Here is a 24,886-nt window from a genome sequence, read left to right on the forward strand (position 1 = left end):
GTTACATTATTTAACTAAAGGTAAACCTTTTTTTAAATAAAAAGAACACATTCCATGTTTAGAATCATGTTTGGAATACACATCTTATGTATCAGTGTGCAGCATGGGACTACATATTCTTGTTGTCATCTGTAGAGATTTTAGAGCATACGAGTTTGAATTGGTGATGGGAACTCTGTTGAAAGGGCACTTTTTTGTTTTTTTAAAAAAAAGATATTTATTAAGATTTTCAAAATATTTCAAAAGAAAAAAAGGAAAAAGAAAAATACAAAATAAAAATAGTTAAAAACAATTCAGTCTTTCAATCACTTATCTTTCATTTGCTTATTTCCCGGACCTCCTCACGCCTCCCTTTTCTGTATTCCAGTTCAGTTTGTTAGTTCAGCAAATCCCTCCCCTCTTTGCACTTTGCACACACAACAATCCACCAGGGCTAAAGGAAGTGCATATAGCCAGCACTGATCTTCCAGGAATCCTTAAGAGTCCAGCTCAGGATTCTACAAACAAGTTCACTGGGAAGCTCAACTCAGCTTCTGCTGCTGGAGCCACAAAGACAAGGTACAAAGCAAAAGATGGACATTGCTGGAGATTCCAGCAACATTTTGCCATTTCAACTCCTTCCCTCCCTTTTTCCATTGAATTGTTCTCCATTGAGCAACCAGGCAATTCCCAGTGATGCCTGCTCTGAACTTTCTGTTGTAGCCTCCATTCCTCCTTATGATTGAACCTCCTTGGATGTTTTTAAGCAGATGTTGGCCCGGCCATCTGTCATGTATGATCTAGCTGAGATTTCTGCACTGCTGGGGGTTGGGCTAGATGATCCTCAGGTTCGCTTCCAATTCTACAATTCTATAATCCTAAAGCATGGATGAAATACCAATTGACCCAAAACACAATTAGGGAGCAATCCTAAGCAGGGTGGGGGTGAGGGTGAAAGTGAAGATGAGGTGGCAGAGCAGAGGAAGCGATGTTAACAAGGGTTTTTTTTGGGGGGGGAACCCTCCTAAACCAAAGAAAGTAATGAATGTCGAATCTAGCTAATATTTGGGATATTTAAGGGAAAAATACAGGTTGCAGCAGTTCTCCTGGGTTTAGCCTAGGCAAACTAGCCTGGGCTAGTTGGATGTAAGTCATTATGAAACAATAGACAGCCATTGTCACTTCATGACGAATCCCCCAGACTGTGAAAATCCAGGTGTAAATATGTGACTAAATCATATTTCTTAAAGCTAGGGCAGTCTAAATGGCATTTTGATTCTCAAAGGAACACGGACCCTAGGTGAGCACCTGGAACCCCTTGGTATCTTGCCACAGCTCGGCAGAGATTGGGGGTGGCGTCCAACTTTTGTAACACTAAGCCCTGCTTGCGCCAGCTAGGATGGGGGTTGATGACAGTTTTTCTTTTTCTCCATTCTGGGGTAGGAGGTTAATCCCCCATTGGTTTTCAAGGAAGAAACAATGGCGTAGTTGATGGGCCAAATCCTGGGCCTCTTAGGGGAAAATGGAAGAGCTTTTGATGCAGCAGATCCTAGGTCACCTCTGTCCCATTTCACAGCCTACCAGTAGCAGAAATATTGCTGGTGGAAAATTTGTGCCCATGGAGCTATCTGCGAACATACAAGGAGGACTGGTACAGAGGGGCACTTCCGCTCCATCCAAACCATCTCCAGGCTGGGTGTTAGGCTTGCAATGTTAACCCACCCATCTATCCAGGCTAACAAAATAACTTTGTTATTCTTATGCAAGATGTTAAAGGAGTTGGAATGCTCATTATAGGTCTAGCACAAATTCCACAAGACAGCACAAAAGCAAATGAATGCCTTTTTACATATAGTGGTTTTGTTGGTATAGAAAGGTAATTTAAGAAGAAAAAGAAAAGGAAAGAAATGTTTTGGCCATGCTACAGAATTCCCCAAACTGAGAGGCTGCTGCTTAGAGGCATATTAATCATACTGTATTCTCCACCTAGATATTGCATGCACTCTCATCACTAATAGCTCTAATATTCTACTCAGTGTGTGCATGCTGCTGATGTTACATTACAGGAATATTAATTGCATTCCCTAGCTTCCCTTTCTTACACATGTATTTTCTAAAGGCTTGCTTCTGGGCATTGGGAGATTATTAACAAGAAGAGGAGTGGAGAGGAGTCCTTGAGGAAGAATTAGCAGCAGTGAAAATACAAAGCATAGTGGTTAACCATGGTTTGTCTCAGGGCACCAGAGCAAATAATTCCTTTCACTGCAAAGTAAAGCAAGTTTTCCTTCCTAGTGCCTCTCTAGCACCAGACTTGTCACAGGGCAAGATACAAGGCAAAATTAAACTTCAGGATCTTTCCCAAGGCCTGACAGCAAATCAATATCAGATTCAGGGACTACAGGAGCACCAGCTCCCCCAATAAGGTATGCAGGAGGGAATGAGAAAGCAAAGAGAGGATAGTGGAATCATGTTCCTTTCTTCTCAACTGAGTAAGTTCAAGTCTGCCAATATCTACAGTTTAAATGTCCTCCACTTCCTAGTGCCAAGTTTTACACATGTGAAAGTTTAAACTAAGAATCATACAACACATATCCCCCCCACCCCCAGTGAAAGCAACATGATTGGCTCTCTGTGAAATACTCTTAATGCACTTAAGTAATCACAGATGTTTACAGTTTCACTTTTAAAAGAAAGAAAAACAAACAAAAGCTGAAGGTCTTCCACTTACTGGCATTCTTGCTAGAGGAAGATGGGGAAGCCTCCCAGAAGTTTTTTTCTTCCTCTAGCCAATGACTGGGACCAGATGATCTCTCCCTCACCTCTGCAGCAACAGTGTATCTCGTTTATTTGTTTGGAAGGGAGAGGGAAGCAGCCTTCCAGCAGCTGTTGATCTTCTGACCAAGGGGACGCAGGGAATGTTGTGGTCTAAACCACTGAGCCTCTTGGGCTTGCCAATCATAAGGTTGGCAGTTTGAATCTGCTTGACGGGGTGAGCTCCCATTGCTCTGTCCCAGCTTCTGCCAACCTAGCAGTTCGAAAGCATACCAGCACAAGTAGATAAATAGGTACCATTGTGGCAGGAAGGTATATGGCGTTCCCTTGTGGTTTCCCGTGTGCTCTGGCACTTGTCACGGTGTCCCGTTGTACCAGAAGCAGTTTAGACATGCTGGCCACATGACCCGGAAAACTGTCTGCGGGAAAACACTGACTCCCTTGGCCTGAAAGCGGAGATGAGAGCAGCACCCCATAATCGAATTGACTGGACTAAGCAGTCCAGGGGTCCTTTACTTTTACCTTGATCCTCTGGCCAATGACTGGAGCCAGGATATTCTTCCTCTTTCTGTTTTTCTTTATTGGAGGTGAGAGGGTGACCTCCAGGCAATCCTTCTTTCTCTCATCAGTGTGTGGGGACGGTGTCTCTCTTCCATCGACTCTGCAGGCATATTGCAACTGACCATATCCAATTTTCAGTCAAGGAAACTCATATCCCATGACTAGAATTGTGCTAGTTAGGGTCCAACTAGATGTTAAATTAAAAGGGGGAACCACATCAGGACTGCAGCGCGGAGGGAGGCCTTAACCCTTTCCCTGCCTGCAACAATGCATGGGCATCTGCAGAACGTGTAAAACATCAACATTGAGAGGCCATTTATTGCTCTCTCAAAGTGCTGTGGCCCCAATCTAATTTGGGCTCAGAGGCAGATTTAGGCGAGCATGACTGGTTTGGTCACATTGGGCACAGTGCCTCGAGGGCACTGCAGGGGTGCCACAACTATGATGTAGAGTGGAAGGGATGTCACAAAAATTTGAGCCCTCAAGGTCTGCCACTGCTGGGCTTCCCCACATGACTGCTTTTAACTTTTTTTCAAAATCCCCTTATGAGATGCCATAATGGACCTCCTGCATCTTGTCTAGATGGGCCCTTAAAGAGTGTTATTATTTAGCAAGCGACTGAGTAGCTGTGTTACTGGTAGCTCAGTTGGTAGAGCACGGGACTCTTAATCTCAGGGTCATGCGTTTGAGCCCACACTGGGCAAAAGATTCCTGCACTGCAGGTGGTTTAGCTAGATGACCCTTCCAATTCTACAATTCTATGATTCAAATTTCCCTCCTTTCAAAATATTCAAGGGATGGACCATCCCTCAATAACAGAGTACGTGCCATGAATGCATTTGGTTCCAGGTTGAATCACAGGCCTCTCCCACTAAAAGGGTCAAGTAGTAGATCATACAGAAGACCTATGCCTGAGATCCTGGCGAGCTGCTGCCAGTCCGAGTAAGGAATACTAGGCTAAATAAAGCATCTTCTGATATTCCCCACCCATCAAGTAAACAAACACAATCAGTAGATTTTTTTTCCTTTTTAAAAAAAGATAACTATCACTCTGCAGTTCTCATCCTCAATTCTTCATTTCCAAAGCATGAGTTAGTAATAGTGACAAAGACTCATTAGGCATACATCAAGTGAAGATTCATATTAAGTCTGCAAAATCCCTCTTTCTCAACTCCACACAATATAAAATATACAGAAGGGGTGGGCAGGAAGGAACACTAATATATTGTATTAAAGGATTGTCTGTGAAAGCGAAGAAAAATGGTGCAATCTCATTTGCAACAGTAACTGCATTTTCAGTCAAGGAACCTTATAACAATAAAAGGGGAATGAGAAGGGCCCTTTTCAAGCCCCTCCTCAAAAATACAAACAATGGAAGAAGAATCACAATTGATACCTAAATCTGTGTACTCCATCTATATTTCAGTGTATTTTACTTCCAGGTAAACATGCATTAGAATGCAACCTTGGGCAATTAACTACAGAATAATTTTGTGCAGAGCATTTAAGGTGCTGCAGTGATTGTAGTATATCGTAACGTTTTGGAAAGCAGTCCTTCATTGTTTATAGGAATGAACAATATTTTGGAAAATCCAAACAAACATTACATCACAAAAGCATTAGGACCTTTTTCAGGAGCATGCAACAGCCCTCAGTCAGCACCCTTCCTTTGCCCACATCCTTGCACCAACCTTGATCAGCCTTTTCCATGTCCCACATCTTAGCTTAGTACCTGCAGTGCAGTATACAATTGGGATGGGAGAAGCTGCCGCCGCTGTCATTTCTTTGAAGCTTGCAGTCACCTGCCAATCTCACCCTGTTTCTTCCTCCCCCTCCTGCAATCAATTTCTCTACACCATTAGTACATTTCCCTCTAGCTCAACAAAAAAGTAATGCAAACTTGACTCCTTGTCTTATACCCTCTCAAAAAGAGTTTAATTACAAGTTGGTGATAAAATGTATGTATGGGGGAGAGAACTGAGAAAGTCTGTCAGGAGTTGTGGTCTGCTTGGACTAATGCAGAGAGAGATACTTTTATAATTTGATTTACAGTAAGCCTGCCATGCAGCCTTTTTGCTGACTCTTCACAATGGATTTTTGGCAAACTCTGAATGGGTGTGCTGCTATTGTAAGCTAAAGGTTTCTGCACGCTCTTCACATGACACGGGGATAATCCAGCAATCTAACATACAGGGCAGACATGCTTTCCTAATCCAAGAAAGGAGAACATTTGCTTGCCAAACATTAAACATCACTGGAAAAGCATGGGAAATCTGCCTCTCTATGCTTTAACTATATCCAGTCAATCTGCTGCAATCTGGTGCTTTTTGGAGAAATCCATCGGAAATGGAAACAGGAGCAGAAATTCCTGCACCTCGCATGCTTGTTTGAGGTCAAGAACAGAAATCACGCAAGAAATATGAGCAGCATTCGTGACAGGTTTTTCCCCCCTCAATCCACAAATGTTACAGAAATGCTTTTTTTCTACATTGTTCTTGATGCTTCCCTTCCGCTGAAATGCACTGACATGGTTAATTATGTAATTAATTACATTTGTTTTGGCCACAGCAGATAGTGAGATGAGTAACGTAGGTTTCAGCAGAAGCCAAAGTGTAACACTACAGAAACAGCGGCGATTGCAGTAAACACACGACAGGACAGAAATCTCTGCCTCCTTACATCCCTAGTCTGGAGGAACCTTTCAAGAGACTGTGAGTGTAGGACGCATGGATAGATCATGGCTGCTTTCCCCCCATTTGGCTAGAGTGGTCTAAGCCTGCCAGGCAGCAGGGTCACATGAGCCACTTGCACATCAAGGAGACAGGTGAAGGCATGTATGGACAGAGTAACATTTCAAATAAAGTTTGGCCCTAGTAGGAGGGGTGTGTGCCATGGCTCCACTTCAGAGAGCAAACTGTCTAGGTCTGGCACTGACAGCTGAAGTACTAGAGATGGAAGTCAGGGGGGAAGCCACCTGCTGAATGATCTCCCTGCCTGTCATGCTTTTCTTCTCAATAAAGCATAAAGAAAGGAAACCCTGGAGTTCATGACAGGAGCTCCCCAAGAGTGTAAAGGCAGGGCTGTCTTTAGCAGATGTGGCGTCAGGGTGCAAATATCCACCCAGTGCCCCCAAATTACAACGAATAGTGTTGGGGTGGCCATAGCTGTGCACTGCCGACCATGGGGGGGCGTGCAACTCTCCCCCATGCCGCTGCGGGAGAGCGATCCCTGCAGAGGCTTGGGAGTGAAGTTGCGCCCCTCCCAAGCCTCCTCCAAGGTTGGCAGGGTACAGCTTCCATCCTAAGCCTCTGCAGGGATAGCTCTCCTCCTGAGAAGGCTTGGGAGGGAAGCTGCCCGCCTGCCAGCCTTATGGTTGGCGGGGCACAGCTGGCAGGCGTGCAGGGAAAGGGGAGGCCGCCGGCAAAGCCACACAGCTCCCCCACTTGCTGGGGCGCCCCTGAGAGGCCCTATGGGAAAGACAGCTCTGTGTAAAGGAAACTTGCTACTGTATGGCAGCAATTCCTAAAAGATACAAGTGCCTCTCCAAGATCTAATGGGCAAACTCCCAAATAAAAGGGAATAAAGTTCTGCACAAAGAATATTCCATTAATAATAAGATTCTATAGGAAACATGTTTTACTGAATTAACAGTCTGACTGATTAGTCAAAGCTGCAAATGCTAAATAACTCAAATTAGTTGAAACCATATTTAAAGGCTTAAGATTAGATGTTGGTTATACACAGATCGACATCAGGTGGCTCTTAAAGGATTTCAGGCTGCCCAAATCAGGAAATGAAATGGAGGGAAAACAGCAGAGGTGCAAAAGATGAAGTGACTTGATCAAGGTTATGCAGCAAACTTATTGCCGAGGTGGGAAGAATTTCTGGTTCATTCAAGCTGCAGTAAGATGGAATCTTCTTTTTCACTAGAGCAGCTCAAATGAATGCAGGCAATTTTCCTATAATAAAAGCTCCACAGCTATGCAGTAGATATTATCCTCTAAGTCCCAAACACACACAAGGCCAAATTCAAGAATCTGATGTATCAAAAATGACTACTTTAGAGTTCAGGGTTTATATACAAAACCTAGTGTAACTCTCAACTGCATTCCTCCCACATTTAGTTTACATATATAAGCTACCTTTTAGAAAAAAATCACAGATACATCATATTCTGGCTATGAATCCTATTGGTATGACGTATCATATTGGTATTTCAAGGAATTCTGGGTAGCATACAAGGGGTTCTCATTTTATCCTCTTATCTCTCTGTGCCAAGTTAGGCTGAAGCAACTTGTCATGAGGCCTTCCAGGGAGCTTAATTGATGAGAAAGGATTTGAACTCAACACTTTCCCTGTACCAAAAGTTCAACACTCTTCACTGCATCACACTGGCACTGCTGCTCTTTCACATCCACACACAAGCACGCACATACTTAACTAATCTGAGAAAACAGTTTTTAATAGGAAAAAGGGGTATAACAGGGATGCATCCTCTGGGGAGAGGAGGACACAACTAAAACTAGTCACTATAGGGTGCTTCCATATGGAGGTTTATTGTTGGATCGATGCTGCCAGCCCATACTTTTTCTTTTACATTAAAGTCAGGTTTCATCTTATTATGGGATATCCATTATGCAAAAACTACCCGTTTAGTGGATTTTACTGAAGTCGGGGGGGGGGGGGAGGGAGTGGCAGGAGAGTGAGTGGTTTGTCACATGTAGTGACATTTTAGTGGTGGGTCTCTACTGCCACACCCTGACTTCTATTTCTTCCTTGCTTAAACATGACCTAGCCATTTTGTTTCTGGGGGCCCAAATTATTCGAGTGTGCCTATTTCGACCAGTTGCTGCATGCTGAAGGAACACTGGAATTTCAACAATGCCATTCAGAAGAGCTATTCTATTAAGATCTCGGGTGGGGGGGGTGTTATCTTGGAAACTGTAATCACAGTACATACATCAGGACTTTTTAATGATTTTTAATAGCGAGGTCTTATGTAACACCACTTCAACCAGAATTTTAGACCTTTAACTAAAGATCAGACTTGTGCAAGACCTCTGCATTAAAAGAAATGGTGGAATGTTTGCCCCTCCCTGCGCCCAACAAAAAGCACAAGCTACCGTGGTGTCTCTTGTGAAACATGATGGCTAAGGGCTGGAAACATTAGCTCTTGTGCACTTACTCTGGACAGAAAAAAAAAGATATGCATACACAGAAACAGAAAACCACACACTTGCCCAGAGTTGCAAAGGTAGCGGAGAGAAGTGGCAGGTTTTGAGGTGAGGGGGAAGAATGTATAGCACAGAAACACCCCATTAAAGACTAGCCCCTGGTGTGGATGGAAAACAGAGCTATATCGGTTTTTAAAAAAGCATTAGCATGAAGCTACAGTTGTGTGCCAGTGGTGCACACATACAAAACCAAATATGAACAAGCCATTTTAAAAACATCTCCCCTCTGTGGAAGCACCCTTAATAAAGGCTTCTATCCATGTCCAAAAAATTGCAGTAGGATCATGTAGGGCAATGGTGGGGAACTTCCAGGCCCCAGGACTAATTAGTCGCATGAGGCCTCTCATATCGGCCCATGGAAACCCAGCCAGATGGGTGGGGTATAAATAATAAATTGTTGTTGTTGTTTCAACCAAGCCACACACACTCTTCTCCATACCTGACATATAGGACAGGTGTGGGACAGGTAAAGGCAGGGCTTGGATAAAAGGGGCTTTGCTCCCTTCTATTACCTCAGCAACCAAGGCAGGTCTCCTACTTGTCAGCTGGCGAGATTAAAGGAAGACTGGTAGTTATACTTACCACATTCTGTGTTATGTCAAAAGCTCAAATTACACTGCTGCTCAGTTTTGCCCAAGCAAAACTAAGCATTCCCAGAAGGACAGCACACCTTAAATTGAACTGCTTTCTGTCCTGCCTCTGGTGGGCTGGTATCTGCCAAAACATCCCTTTATTCCTCTGCACCTTAAACTGCAAAGGTATATAGCTTCTGGTCAGCTCTTGTCTCATAATAAACACATGCCTTGCACAGAGGCAGCATATGAACAGTCTGGCTAAGACCAGCATTACCTCAAGGCATTCCCCCCCCCAACTCCATATATTTGGGTTTGTTTGTTTTTAAATGAAAAGTAATCCAAAGCATGGATGGAGAAGGGCCAGGAGTGGTGTGAGAAAGAGATGATATTTTGACTTTTCACCTCACATGTGAAAATATCTAAGGCCAAAAAAAAAACAAAAAACCAACAACCCCAACCTGAGACATATTCAAGAAATACAGGAGGCCCCAGGAAAAGTAGAACTGCATTTATATATTTTATTCCTTATTTGCCCAACAAGTGTTTTTTTGTAACCCAACCAAATATATCATGCTCTAAGTCCAATGTCACAATGCACTGTGAATTTGTCTTTATACTAAAAAAGAAATGCAAATGCCACTTTTTATTTTATTTTATTTTATTTTTATTTTACTGCGAAGAATGCAGAGTTAAAATGGCCTCTGGTTGTGTGGCAGTTCTTGGGTACAGAGGGTTTTTAAAAAAACAAAACCTGTGCTCTCCTGCTCATCTCCTCCCACTCCAAGCAGACATAGGTTGCCTTCAGACAACGCAGAAAATTCACTTTGCCACAGCCTTAGAAGTCATCCCCAAACATGACTATATCAAAAATGAAAAAAGTCAGCATCAAAAAGGAGGAATCAAAATCTTATGATTAACCAATAAAATGCAAATGCTTATATCATTTTTTAAAACCAAATGCTCCGATAAATCAAGGAAAGAAAGGGCTAAAAAGCATGACAACTTTATAAGCACCGAAGGCTTCCACAGAAACATATACTACAGCCAAAAGTCAGATTATTTACATATTTTATGTGCACATACAGTTGTATGCCCGAATACACTGCTTGTGGGAATGCTACACCTTTGTGATACCTTCATAGAAATTCATATTTGGGAAACAATTCCACATATGCTGGGAAATGTAAAAGAGTAATCTCAGTAGCCAAGTATTCCAGGCATTCATGGGTGACCAATAGTGTTGCCAATCACAACCATAATAGGCCAAAATAAGGAAGTTGCTTAAAGGACCAACTGAGGTAATTGGGGGGGGTGTCTTTTTTACAGTGAACATATTCCATGTGGTAAGATTAAACGTTGCCACTTCCTGACATATGCTCATTTTCAAATGTAGTGAAGGATGTGGTAACATGCAATTGTTACATGGATGCACTCTCACAAGACCACTGTACCAAATGAAAAATGAAAGGGTGGGCAATGGCATCCTGAATGCTTTTCCACTTCTGAAGTGGTTATAAAAAGTGGCCTTGAATCTTTCCGTGGCCTTAGACATATCAAGGTTTGGAAGCCTACTAGATTTATAAATTGGTCTTTTGAGTGTTCAGTCAAACATTTACCAAACTCACAAATTACACTATCCACTTTAAAAACACAGTATCTTTTGGTTTGGCTGATACTCTCAGCTAATAACGTAAGGAATTCACACTACTAGAACAACCAACAGCAACTGGAATGAAGGTGAAGTCAAACAGTCTTGGCCATAGTCATCCAATAAAACTATGGTTGAACTTTCTGATTTGAACCTGCTTCTCCTTAGGATGTCCCTGTTTTCATCAGAAAAATGTTGGAGGGTATGGAGTTATGCAGCCCTGAAGCCAAGGAGATAAATAACTATGCAACCATTAGAAGACATGTGAAGGCAGTCTTGTATAGGAACTTTTAATGTTTAATGTTTTATTATGTTTATGATGTTTTTTATTATTATTATTATTATTATTATTATTATTATTATTATTATTATTATTATTAGAATAGGATGTCCCTATTTTCATTGGAGAAATGTTGGGGGGTATGCATACAAGGCACAAGCATGTCACAAAACTAGAAGGTATTGCCCTGCTCAGATTCCCCATGACCAAGTAGAGTAGAATATAGAATTGAGAAGCTTTCCAGGAGAAGACAATGCTAACCACACTGCAGTTAACACACCAGTACTAGTGTATATGTGAGGAGAGAAAGTTTTTTGCAAAGTACTGGGATGGCTCAAGATATCCATCACTTGACATCCCCCCCCCCCCAGGTCCAAATATACAAGCAGGATGAATGCTCAACTTGACCTGAGGCTTTAACACTTATATGGAAATAGAAGATCAACAGAACCAGCTGTCTACATGGTAGCACCTCCAGCTTGGTACAGCTTCCTCTGTTACTTACAATACTGCCCATCATGCACTCTGAAAGCCCTAGCGAACACAAAGTTGGCAACCCCACACAGAACGGCTAGCTTCCTACTGGTCGCTACAATTGCTGTGGGCCTGAGTTGTAATCTGCATGACACTGAGGAATCATCTTTGCCTCTGTGAATGTCAAATAACTGCCTTGTCGCCTGTGGAGAGATGAGGGGTATTGAAGGGGGGGGCAGCAATGTGTAGCAGCTGCAACTGGTGCTCAGCAGGAAATGTTGAGTAACTGTGGGATCACCTAAGTACCGTTCCATTTTCCGTGCTCCAGCCTAGCTCCACATTCTCCCCTTAGCAGTCATGGACACAATACTGACTCACCCAATATAGAGCCCACTCTGCTGCCCTGTGCAAAAGTAAAGAAAGAATCATGAGCGTTTGGCCAACAGTGACAACAGGTGATACAGAGCACCTGGTATTCACCAACCAAAGCAGCTCTCTTCCCTCTTGCCTTCACTGTTACATGGTGGGAACTTACCTGCAGCAGAGCACCTGCAGTGGTTCTGGTAAGAGAACCCCTATTCATTACAACCTTTTGGGTTTTCTTTCAAATGCTTGAACACTCCACCACCATGTCCTTCAAAAGGGGTTGGGGTGGGGAGGCTGGGCATTCAAATTGGTACACTCAAGGGTCCCAATTCACTCTCAGGGAAGCAGCCTTGCAGTCAGCTCTTTCTGCAGCAAACTCCCAGCAGAACCACACGCTGGCATATAGATTATAGGCTGAGAGAGATTGTGGCTTCTCTGCCAGAGAGATCATAGCAAGCTGAGACTTGAATCAGGGGCACACCCAAACCACAGCTCATGCTCTTCACCTCTACGCTGCACTAACCCTCCACCATTCTATCCGCCGTCTTCCACAAGCTGCTTTTCTCACATGTATTCAACACTAAAGTCGAGAAATACTGCTTAAATCTGTGTAAGAAAAGAGAAACACCTGAGTGGATGAATTACTATACCTAACCCCCCCCCCCCAGTATTCAAAAATAAGGAGCAGGAAAGCTAGCAAGTCAATCAAAACAGGGCAGGAGGGAGAGGGAAAGGAAAGTTGCAAAAGGGGGAAAGGCAGAACTAATCTGGTGTGCTCTCTCTGAAGAATCTCTTCTTCGCTATACATGATTAATTACTTCTGAGACATGCCTGCTGCTCCCCCTCTGGCTTTAAAAACAACCGCAACGGCAGCAGTTGAGAGCAAGAAACCTCCAAAGGATTTTGGCCAGGGCCTACTGAGCGGTTTTCCCAGGGGAGTCATCTGATCCTAGAATTTCTCTCTCTCTCTCTCTCTCTCTCTCTCTCTCTCTCTCACACACACACACACACACACACCCTTTCTCATAGCTCCAATTAATCAATTTCTCCAAAACCATTTTCTGATCCTTGTCTACCCTTAACATATTCCTCATTTATGTGTGTCTAACTGCTTTTCTGTCATTCTCATTCTCTGGGAAACATTCTCAGGGAAACCTTACTGGGAATGCCTCCAGACTAGCACAGTTTAAAACAAAAAGACTGACACAAAGAATAGGAAGAAAGCCTCTCTGATTGATCTGATTTACATTCCAAGTTGGTACTTCATGGTTACCTCCCATTTTGCCTTTCCCTATCATTTTGCCCCTTTAGCTGCCCAACTGCAAAACCCCTGCCAGCCAGGAGGCAGATGATAAGAATAATGGGAGCTGGAAGGTGTTAGCATTTCCAAGAACAAGTCAGTGATAAGTGTGAAGTATGAAATGCTATAAACAATTTGGTAAATAAGGCATTTTCCATAAGCACTTGCCCTGTTGAAGGCATTTGATCAGCTGCCTGCTGCCACTGTGCTCCCTTCCCCTCTGACCTGCTCCAGGCTGCCTATTTCAAAATAAAAGGAAAAGAAAAGAGCAAAATATTGGCAAAACAGGACATTTGTGGTCTGGGATGGGTACTTGCCTTCTCCCCATATGAACCACAACCCCCAGATTCCCAGCTTTCACTTAAGAGGTGTGGGGGGGAATATGTTTCTAGTTCTTGATAGAAGGGTGTCCCTGAGCAGAGATGGTTTTACAATAACTGCAATGGCTTTGGCTGCACTGGGTGCTGTACTGCAGGGGGGGACACCACAACAGTGTTGTGGAATGGAGCATGAGAGGCAGGGGGCACCAAATTCTAGCGTCACACAGTGTGCTACTGAAATTTGAGAGCCCAAAGTCTGCCAGTGCCCTCTGGAGTAAAAGGTGCTTGCTATGAGTAACCCATGACCATCACTGCAAAAAAGAAGTGGTAGCTATGAACTGACTACTCCTGGGGACAGCTCTCACTCTCTTTTACTTCCTGAGGATAGACTTCCCCCAAAGAATCCTGGGAACTGCAGTTTGCTTAGAGCACCAGGAACTGGTAGCCCTGTGAAGCTGTAAACTACAGTTCCCAGGATTCTTTGAGGGAAGAGGTGTGCTTTAGGTGTCTGGTGTGTGTGCAGCCTCTCCACATCTCCCACCCAAATGGGAGGTGAAAACTCTTGAGAGGAAAGTTGAAAAGCTGAGTCTGGGAGAAGGAGCTGCTCATTTCCTGCCACAGACAAGGCCTGTAATAATCCTTTTCATCATCTCCTGTCCCTCTCAGTTGCATAAAGCTCACTTTCAGCTTTTTCCAGACCATTAGGCCTCTGGAGAAGCTGGTGACATTAACCAATTCTCTACAGTAGGGCCAGCAAGCGTCATTCCCTCCCTCCTTTCTACTCTGTAGCTAGGGCACACGAGACAAAGGGAGAAGTGTTCCCATGGCTGGCCCAACCATTAGACAGTGAGGCAGGTGGTTTTGGATATCATGAAAGAGCAACAAACTTAGTTACTGTATTTTTCTGTGTATAAGATGATATTTTTTCATTAGAAGTACTAGGCAAAAATTGTGGGTTGTCTTATACACGGATAGCAGAGGGGTGGGGGTGGGTGATTGGTGGCAGCAGCCAGCAGAAGATTGGCAGCGGTGATTGGGTGTGTGAATGGTTGCTGCGGCAAGACCTGCTGATGATTGGCTGTGGCTGCAGAAATTGGGCAGGCTATTTACAGCAGCAGTGAGGCGTGCATTCAATCTGGTGTGGTTGCATCGAGTGTGGAGGTGGGCTTTTGGTGGCAATTGTGTGTGTAGACAATGATTGGTGGCCGCGGCGATGCCCTCCAAAAGAGGCCCAACAACTGTGGGCAATTCCCCCCCCCCATTTTTTTTGTTGTGGTCCAAAAAAATAGGGGTCGTCTTATACATGGGGGCATGTTATACATAGAAAAATACGGTATTTGATTTATTATTGTTGCATTTTCACTCCGAGAGAGAGGCTCTTGCAGGATTTTCTGCCTCAGGTACCAAAATAACTTGTTCAGCTCAGGGTACTGCGCACCTTGACGATAAGGTGCACTATTGACTATTCTGGCTCAGGCAGCAAAATACCTTGGACAGGCCCTGGGTATTCCAGCTAAAATAAATCTTGAAAACAATCCTTAATCTTTTTCCACTGATCTAGCAGGATGCATACAGAATATCTATATTCTCACCCACAAATAGATGGTTGGAAAGAACTGAACTACAAAAGGCTGGAAAGACGAAAGGGGAGCTGGGTTTCAAAATTAATCACCCCACTCCTTCTTATCTCTATGGAAATATACTTACATACTTCTGAGTCTTTCTTGCCCATATGCAGTTAAAAGGGCTAGTTTTCAGGATGTGTACCCTTCAAAACATGGTCCAGGACAGGATACAAATAAAATCTTAGCAATTTTGTTATTATTATACTTCAGTCAGACTATTTAAATAGATCTGCTTGTTTCTGTAAAACTATTTAAAGTCAATGACTAATTAACATTTTGATTAAAAGACACCTCTGTTAAAAATTCAACACCCTGTCTCTTTCTATTAGAGTGTAAAAATGCTCACATTAATAAATCCATTTATCACTAATCTTTTACCAATCAATTCAGTGTTTCAAGCCTTTCACTGCCACTTCCTCAGTACAGTACAGCAGAGCTTACACTCATATAATAACTGAAAAACCAGGATGAATTTCATTATTATTATTTTCCAGCAAAAAACATTATACGTTTACAGAGAACTCATCTTTATCTACAGCATATGGTGGAGAAATAGTATTAACCCCCCCCCCCGATTTTTTAAAAAAATGTGTCACTTTTCACTATGCGAAGGAGATCACACAATTAAATGTGCAGTTTATTGTCCCAATCTCAATTTTATTTTTGCCTATAGAAGCTGGAGGATCTTTTACGGCAACTTAAAAAACATGGATATATATAGGAAATGCAGATGCTTGAATGGAGAGTTTGGGAGGGGAATATTTTCTAATTCTTACCTGCAAGAGAATTCATATATTTTTCAGGCATATGATGAACTCTTCTAATTTACTAACAAGAGATAAGAAGTCACCCCAGGTTGTTTGAATATTTACATACTTTAATTGAAATTCTTAGCATATTACTATTTGCTAATCACGTGTGATATCTGTACCTACTGCGCTCACTAGCTGGGGGTGGTAGAAAAAGCTGGATCTGACTATACCTGTGCCATTCTGATGTCACATGGAGCTATTTCCAGCCCAGTTACCATGGAAACCGCAAGGCCTCCACACCAGTTAGCAGTTCAATATATAATTTACTCAATTTTTTTCCACCTAACCAACTGAGGCTCATATACAGCAACTACACACGCACACAAACCTATCCTTTATATATGTAATTGTTTGATAAGAACAATTCAATAGTAAATCTAGTCCTTTGAAGAAATATTAGGAACAGAACCTCAAAGAAAGGGGCACTAAAATTTAGGGTGTGCGATGCATAAAATCTCACCATTTTAAGAAACGAGAGAGGCAGTACTAGGTACTAAACAGAAATTCCAACATAGATCATAGGAGCAGACAGAAACATAAAACATAGCATTCCAGAATCCCCTCTCGCCACGGTGTTAATAGGAGATTGTGTGCACTACATTCATTTAAGCACACCCCCCCCAAAAAAGGAACCCTGGGAACCCTCAAAGAACTACAATTCCCAGGATCCTTAACAAGCTACCGTAGTTTCCAGTATTATTAGGAGGGTGCTTTAAGAAAGCCCTAGTAGAAGTGAAGTCCACATAACCCTGTAGCTACTGCATATATTGTCACAATGTTAAATTGACTGGAGTTCATTATTTTAAAAGTTGTACAGAGGTGGAGATGGCTGGCCAAAAAATGGGACAGTGGTGCCTCACAAGACGAAATTAATCCGTTCCTCGAGTCTCTTCGTCTAGCAGTTTTTTCGTCTTGCGAAGCAACCCTATTAGCGGCTTAGCGGATTAGCGCTATTAGCGGTTTAGCGGCTATTAAAGGCTTAGCGGCTATTAAAGGATTAGCGGATTAGCGGCTAAAAGGCTATTAGCGGCTTAGAAAAAGGGGGGGAGCGGGGGGAAATCAGAACACTTGCAAGACGTTTTCATCTTGCAAAGCAAGCCCATAGGGAAAATCGTCTTGCGAAGCAGCTCAAAAACGGAAAACCCTTTCATCTAGCGGGTTTTCCGTCTTGCGAGGCATTCGTCTTGCGGGGCACCACTGTATTATGTGGCAGTCTCCTGCTCAAAGCAAGTGCTTCATCTTGTTATGTGGTACAGATTGCCTTGCTGCAACCAGCAAGCTTAATACCCATGGTCAAATGGTGAAGAGGAAACTAGGGTAGGGGAATGAACTATTTTGCTGATACAGTTTATCCACCCCTTTGTAGTTTTTTGTCATGACATATGAGAGTCTTTCACAGCAGCCTGATAGGCAGAAACTCTTATCCCACCATTGCCTCACCAATCTGAGGAAATCTGCATCAGTTGACTATGCAATTTTAAGTACACCTAAGACAATAAACGGCGTTTCTGTGCGCTGCTCTGGTTCGCCAGAAGCAGCTTAGTCATGCCGGCCACATGACCCGGAAGCTGTACGCCGGCTCCCTCGGCCAATAAAGCGAGATGAGTGCCGCAACCCCAGATGCAGTCACGACTGGACCTAATGGTCAGGGGTCCTTTAAGACAATGAAATCCCAAAGTGGTTTTTTTTGTTTGTTTGTTTGTTTGCTTTTAGGAGTTGTGCAGAGGTGAAAATTCACAAGATGCGATTCTCCCCACCACAGTACTACAATGATAAAAGAAGTTGCATGGTGAGTTTTCTTCCTTCAATGTAACAGTTAAAGACACAGGAGCTTCTCAAAATCTGGACCTAACAACCCAAGTTTATTGGTCTTGCTTAGAGATGGAGCAGAAATTTGATTTTGTTAAAGGTGAACCTACCTAATTTGCACTTTCCAAAGCAGTATGCAAACCAAAACATAGCTATCCTTCAAAAGCTGCACATATTTGCAGTGTAATTCATATGCTAGGGTAAATGGGCACAAAGAGGCATGTATTTGTGAAAATTGCATGTTGGGTGAAAGATTCCTGCATTGCAGAGGGTTGAACTAGATGACCTTTGTGGTCTCTTCCAGCTCTACCAAGTCTGTGATTCTGTGATGTTGGGGGAAAGTGCATGCAAAAGGTGTATATTGGGAGAAATTTGCAGTAAAATGCTAGTGAATTATCATGAGGACTTCAAAAAATCACAAACATATGGGAAAATGTGGAGAATTGAGGACTGGAAAAATGAAAAACTGAGAGAAATCAAAATTGTCAGATATGCCCATTCCTAGTCTTATTCAGTATGCTGTTATTTACCAGAATGTGTTTCAATCCTTTAAAAAGCCAGCCACTAGGTCTGCTTACGAGAGCTTTCATCACCATGAATCCAGGAAGATGTCTCTGTGCTGTATAAAGTATTCATGCTCTATACTCTTCATGCCTTGTTGCTAACTCTCCCAGTTTTCAAAGGACAGCATTGCTACTCTGCTTTCTTCAACCCTATCTCAGGGAGGCATGTTATGACACATGAGATTCTCAAAGATATCTCACAGAGCTTTCATGAATGCAAAAAGAAGGGTAAAATTTGAGCAATTGGGCTGCAGTTCTACATATATACAGGGTTATGTATATGTTTCAAGTATAGGACTGCTGCTTTAACATTAAAACAAAGCACTGAAACAATAAAAGGCCCCTGAAATGTCATCTTCAAGCAGAGGAAGGTAGCAAATACGATTGTTTGCGGCTGAAATCTTTCCTAAATTTCAGGGTGTTTTTTTACCTTAGAAAAAAGAATGTTTATTATCGTTTAAGTGTGGGAGACTGTGCACAAACCAAGTGAAGTGTGGCAAATATCTGTATAGTACAGAGATGAAGTGGTGACAGGCATTTTAATTAACATTTTTCAGATGCTTTATCTGTATTCAGATAACAATAACCTGAGCTAAAATTCAATTATTGCTAAAACCAAGCATATGTGTACATGTGCATGTGTTCATGCATGCAAGCGCATGCACACCACGGTTGAGAAAGGAACCTTTATAAGCCCACCTGAAGAACTCTGCTTTGAGGTTGATTTTTTAATGAAATCCTTCCAAATAAAGAGACACAAGGAGCAAAAGGGTGTTTGCCTCCTCTGCTTAAGCATAATTAAACACCTTCTGGAATTTCTCAAGGATTGTACCTAAACATGGTTGAATACAGGCATTGGCAGAGGCTAAGGGGTGTATGCAGCATGCAGAGCCCAAGATCTATGAAGCCATACTGGCCCATCTCTGAAAATTCAGAAGTGGTTGATAGTCTTTTCTCTAGAAACCCTTGCCTATGGTGATGTATTCCGTGGTGCAGCAATAAAACAGCTAGCACATTTGTAAAGCTAAGCAGGGTCTGGGATGGTTTCAATTTGGATGGGGACCGCGTGTTGATATTCCAGTATTGCAGGGGGTTGGACCAGATGACCCAACTCTGCAATGCTATGAATCTACGTAAAACAATCTAATAAGATGTGCAACCTAATCTTATGCATATTTACTGTGAAGTTTAATGGGATTTATTTGAGAGCAAATGTGCATAGGACTGCAGCCTGAGACCACAATACTCTGCAGGTTTGCTTGAAAACAAAACCTAATGGAAACTGGGATTTACTTCCAAATAAACATGTATAAGATTAGGCTGTGTCAGATATTTTAACATGAGCTTTAATACTTAATAATTCCCTTGGTGCACCATTATCCTTATGGGGTTATAATTGTGTGAACCATCCCAAGGTCCCCAACATACATGAAAGTCATAATAATGAAATAAACTTGGACATGTTTATTGGTAGATAGTTAATTCCATTTTCTCCCCTTTTAGGCCCGCTTCTTCACGCTAGCCTACTAAGAGGAATACTCTCGGGGGAGAAGAAAAAGGGAGGGAATATAAAAAACAGAAAAAAATATTTTCTCCCATCACAACTCCTACAATGCTGACAAAATAGGGAGGAGGCCATATTGCACCACCATCTTCCAGATATTATTGGGTTCGAAGTGTTCTACTCAGTAGCTGGCTAGTACATCATTTGGTTAAGTTTGTAGCCCATAAATGGGAAAACTGTGTCCCTCCAGATGATGTTGGACTACAATTCCCATCATCTATGACCATTGGCCAAGTGGGCTGGAGATGACAGAAGCTGGACTCCAAAAACATCTGGAAGGCCACAAGCTTCCCATTCCTATTCTAACTTTTCATTTTCAACCGTCTTTCTAGCCCTTGTGGATTATTTTTTTTAAAGAAACGCAGAACATGCAACAGCAAGTGTATGAGTTGAGGTTGAAATACAATACTGAGGATGGCACTAGATCCAACAACTAGCAATTTAGTTAGAATTATGAAGAGTGTTGTGGGAGCAGGCCTAAATCTGAGTTACACTGAGCAGGGATGGGGAATCTGCGGCCTTCTAGATGTTGCAGGACCACAGTTCCTGCCATCCCCGACCTTGCTGCTTAGAACTAACGTGAGTTGGAATCTGAGACCATCTAGGAGGCCACAAGTTTCCCATATCTGCTGTAGAGCCTTTTCTGAATGTTACAGTTCATCTTTGGGACATTTCTTAAGGGAACAAAGATTACACTTGAGCAAGTGCCAAATTCTTCCTTCTTCTTCCTCCTTATGTAACAACAATCTTTTCCCAAGTACTGTATCTGAAATTGGAACAGAACTTCTAATTCAGCAGGTGTGGCTTCCTGGCAGACATGAACACCAGAATTGCTCTGTTACTGCAACTAAAAGCAAGTGAAGGAAGACATGCTTCAGGCATAAGGGAGTGTAAAGATGTTCCACACCTCTTGTCTTACAATAGGAGCAGGTCTTCTTTGAACTTACATTAACTATATATCATACAAAACTAGGCTCTTTTTCTTCTTGTCCCTTTCTTTTTCTTTTGCATCTAGTTAATCTTCCTTTCACTCCATCCCTCTTTTCCTGCCTGGGATGGTATGAAATGGAAGCTAGATACACAAAAATGACACCTTCTAAAATACGGGGGGGGGGGGGAGAGAGAGAGAGAGAGAGCAGTTAGATGTTACACAAAGGAGGTATGCTAATTTAACACATTATTCATAATTTACATAGCTTTTGAAGACCCTGGAAAGGCAACACTGGCGCTGTCCTCTGTTGGTAATATCATTCAAAGGTCAACCTAGGCACAAGTACAAGAAAAAGTAGCTAGTTATGCAGGAAAATTATACTTACTTTTAAACACAAAGAGATTAGGTTATTTTTAGTTTGTGACTGCATACTTCAGAAAGAATTAGTACTGAGTAAAATAAAACTTGAAATTACTTTTTACTTATTCACTTATTCTTTAATCAAATAAAAATCTTAGCATTTTGTTTGTAGCTGCAGTAGCTGCTTTCAGATTAAGATTCTAACAGATCCTCCCTCCCTCCCTCTTCTTTACAGACAAGGCATAACACTCCTTTGGATGTGTTACTACTGCTTCTCTCCAGAGTATATGGAAGTTCATGTTCTGTAAGAGACAGAATTTCCAGCACAAATGGGCTTTTTGGTAAATGCTATACTGTACTTTTGTGTCAAATTAATGCCGGATTTGTTTCTGTTTGTGTACACACCAAGGGGCATTGCAGGGGGTTAGACTAGATGACCCTTTGGTCCCTTCCAACTCTATGATTCTATAAGGGAAGGGGGATGCATTTACCCTAAGCAAAGGTGTGCACATGTAGTCTTAAGGATTCCAGTTGGTGTGAAGCTGATTTGAGAAATAACATCAAACAGGTGTAATTTATAATGAAGTACAGGATACATAAGCATTTTGGATAGTGTCATGTGAACATGGATGAAAAACCCAAGACTGGAAATACAGTGAGTGCACAGTAAAGGGAAGCATAAACACAGCCTTACTTTAGGTCTGGTTCACAAATGCACAATAATGGACAAGCGAAGTATCATTGCTTTATCACTAATCACTTTCCTCTCACTCAATGAATGGCAATTGAATATGTGAATTGACTCCTTTCAAAGTTTCACATCTGAGGTGATAGGGAAGCGCCGCCTACAAGGTTTGTGTGAATGAGCCATCAGAGAAAGAACAGCATAGAATTTCCGTATCATCCCATATGACCTCAAATAGAAAACTTCTAACTGAGTCAGTTAGATAACTGTTGCCAGTCATCAAACCCAGAATAATCTAGTAATAAAAAAGTAATTGATGTGCATGTATGAACTGGCTGATGTCAGGGCTGACTGACATTTTACACAGCGGAGTTTGCTGCTAATCCATAAGGAGGCATGCAGGAAACTCATCTGCCTCTTGAAGTGTGTATCTGCCCACAAAAGGACCGGTACTATGAAAGAGCTGCTAATGAAATAGTGTTGACAGACATAACATGACACTGCATTGCACACACCAATCCCTCCCCACTGCCAAATGTTGCAGATGCAATCATATCACATCTGCAATAATGATTTATGGGGGGCACAAACCTTCATGTCTTAGGTTATAACTCTGGAACTAATTGATGATTGCTAATACCACATTCCTCTTGTGGTCCAGTTATACAGGATTTCTTCTAAGGTACTGTCCTGTCAATTCCTCCTTATCATCTGCCAACAGCCCCTGTAAGAAACATGATATTGAAATGGACAGCTGGACAGGCCACAAAATAGACCCCCATCCAGAACAGCACGCAGTGTAAAAATATTAGGGGTGATGAGAGAGGAAAGAGAATGCCAGCAGTACCATGTCGTGTTATTTTATAATTTTTGAAGCAATTCAGGATCTTGCACTGGTAAGGTCTTGAAGTAAGGGGCTAGCGCTAAGTAAGAATCTAGTCAGCACAAGGATTCACACTTGCCCAGTGTGACTTCTGCCCCTCCTCCCTCATGCACTCCCTAAATTTATTCTGCAGGTTCCCCCGCCCTCCAAATCAGATTTGGGGAGGCAAATAAAAAATGAATGCTGTGCTCTTTCCCCACCCCATCCTCCTAATGTGCTACCCAGAGCCAAGCCATGGTTGGGCTTAAAGTTTTGACCAAACTCAGCTTTGTGGTTTAATAAGGAAACCACAAGTCAGGTTCAGACCTAAGCCAGTCCATGGCTTGGCTTTGGGTAGCAGGAGGACAGGGCAGGAGGGCGGGGATGCAAAGCAGCCACAATCTTTGCTATTGTTCAGCTTCCTGCTGTGTGCAAACTGGGCCTCTATATAACCCAGGAAGGACAATCAACCTGTGAGAAAACAACTTTGGAAGGATCTGATCCACACACACATACTCCTGGCTGAAGTCCCAACATGATATGGAGGCTGCAATGCTCAGTGTTCCTGCACAATAAACGACTGACAATCAAGAAATGTGTGACAACTACCATCCTAAACTCACTCACATGAAACTAACTCACTCATTTACTGAAACTAAGTAAACATGTATAGGTTTATGCTGAATAATTCTGCCCCTTTTCAAAAGCACTGAACTGTAATATCACCATCACCTTAGCATTTGATTGTGGCTTACAGTCCTACTTATTAATCCTCACAGCAAACATGCAAGATGGATTTCAGTTTTTCAGGTAACCAGGGTTTGTTTGTTCAAGTACATATTTTTCAAGGCCACTCTGTAAGATCACGGCTGAGCTGGAATCTGAAGTGGCATCTACCAAGTTCAACATTCGACCATCATCAGCTAGGAAGCTGTGATGTCATCTCGGGCCAAATGATAAGCCACCTCTATATCTCTGCTTCAGGATCTCTGGGTCACCTTTTATTGCAGCTTACTGGTGTGAATATGAGCAAATTCTATCCCATTACAGAGAGCAGGGAATTGGTAGAAGTGAACCCTCCCACACCGAAGACCTTATTATCCCTTCTGGATATGACACAGAAGAATTTTCAAAAGAGCTATATTGTGCATTTCCCTTTTTATTTTTTTATTTTTTTTTAAGTGAGATGAATGAAGAAGTATTTCTGTTTTGCCTATGGAGGTCTCTGACTTGCCATGTCTTGGTTGTACAACCAAAGAAAAAATGACATTTAACTGATCAATCAAAGTGAGAGGACATCATGGGTGATAGAAATTTGCCAATGTTATGTAGTGTAGTTTCACCCTGGGCCAACAGGGGGATACTGTATATAGTTTTCACTCAGGTCTGTAGATAGTTTTCACTCAGGTCCGCGTCCGTTATTTTAGGCGGGAACTCTGGGCTGTTGTGGTTACAATGTTGACAGCCGGCTGCCTATAAATACAGGCCGGCTGAGCTGTTCGCAGTCAGTTCTATTCCAGCTTACCATAATAAAGAGCTACTTGAAGAAATCGCTGTGCCGGCTGCTATGTCAACCCACGACTTAACACTGGCGACGAGGATGGGATAGATGGACATCAGAGCACAGCCAGATGCGGCCAGCCTCTGAACTGAGCTGAATCACTGAGCTGAATCACAGAGCGAAATCACTGGGCAGAACCAATTCAGAGCTGACTGTTCTGGCTAGAGCACTGTGTTCCATCCATCGCCCTTCACGCCGGCATCGGAATCATGGCTTCACTTGTGCCTCTACCGCCGTTTGCGCCAGCCTCTGAATCATGGGACTCCTACCTCGCTCGGTTCGACTGCTACCTCCAAGCCAACGAGCTGACAGCAGTATCAAAGGATCGGAAGCGGGGCCTATTCCTCAGCCTCTGTGGGCCTGAGGTGTTTGAGACGGCCCGAGCGTTGGTTGCGCCTGAAGCAGTTCAGGCAACACCATGGGACACGATCCAAGAGAAGCTCCGCAACCACTACGCACCAAAGCCGTCCAAGATTGCTGCCCGCCATGCGTTCTACCACCGGAACCAGGCAGAGGGGGAGTCAATCAACAACTACACCACCGCCCTGCGACAGGCTGCAATGCACTGTGAGTTCCGAGACTTAGACGATGCCCTGATGGATCGA

General features: G+C 42.7%; 1 protein-coding gene across 12 annotated transcripts in view; it reads right to left on the reverse strand.

Annotated features, from left to right (window-relative positions):
• The window catches only part of TCF20 (transcription factor 20), a 201,662-nt gene that overhangs the window by 108,681 nt on the left and 68,095 nt on the right, over positions 1-24,886 (reverse strand). For 5 of the 12 annotated variants that reach the window (XM_083462625.1, XM_083462631.1, XM_083462640.1 and 2 more), the window contains 2 exons: positions 22,450-22,582; positions 21,075-21,145 (listed from right to left, as the gene is read on the reverse strand). The exons of 5 other annotated variants lie outside the window; for them this stretch is intronic. The gene's annotated coding sequence lies outside the window, so the exon portion shown is untranslated. Of the gene's footprint in view, positions 1-15,216; positions 15,284-21,074; positions 21,146-22,449; positions 22,583-24,886 lie in introns of those variants that run through there. 2 more of the 12 variants (XM_083462643.1, XM_083462636.1) reach the window with 2 other exon arrangements.

The sequence above is a fragment of the Podarcis liolepis genome (assembly GCF_965112155.1).
Source record: "Podarcis liolepis genome assembly, chromosome: 10".
Taxonomy (NCBI): domain Eukaryota; kingdom Metazoa; phylum Chordata; class Lepidosauria; order Squamata; family Lacertidae; genus Podarcis; species Podarcis liolepis.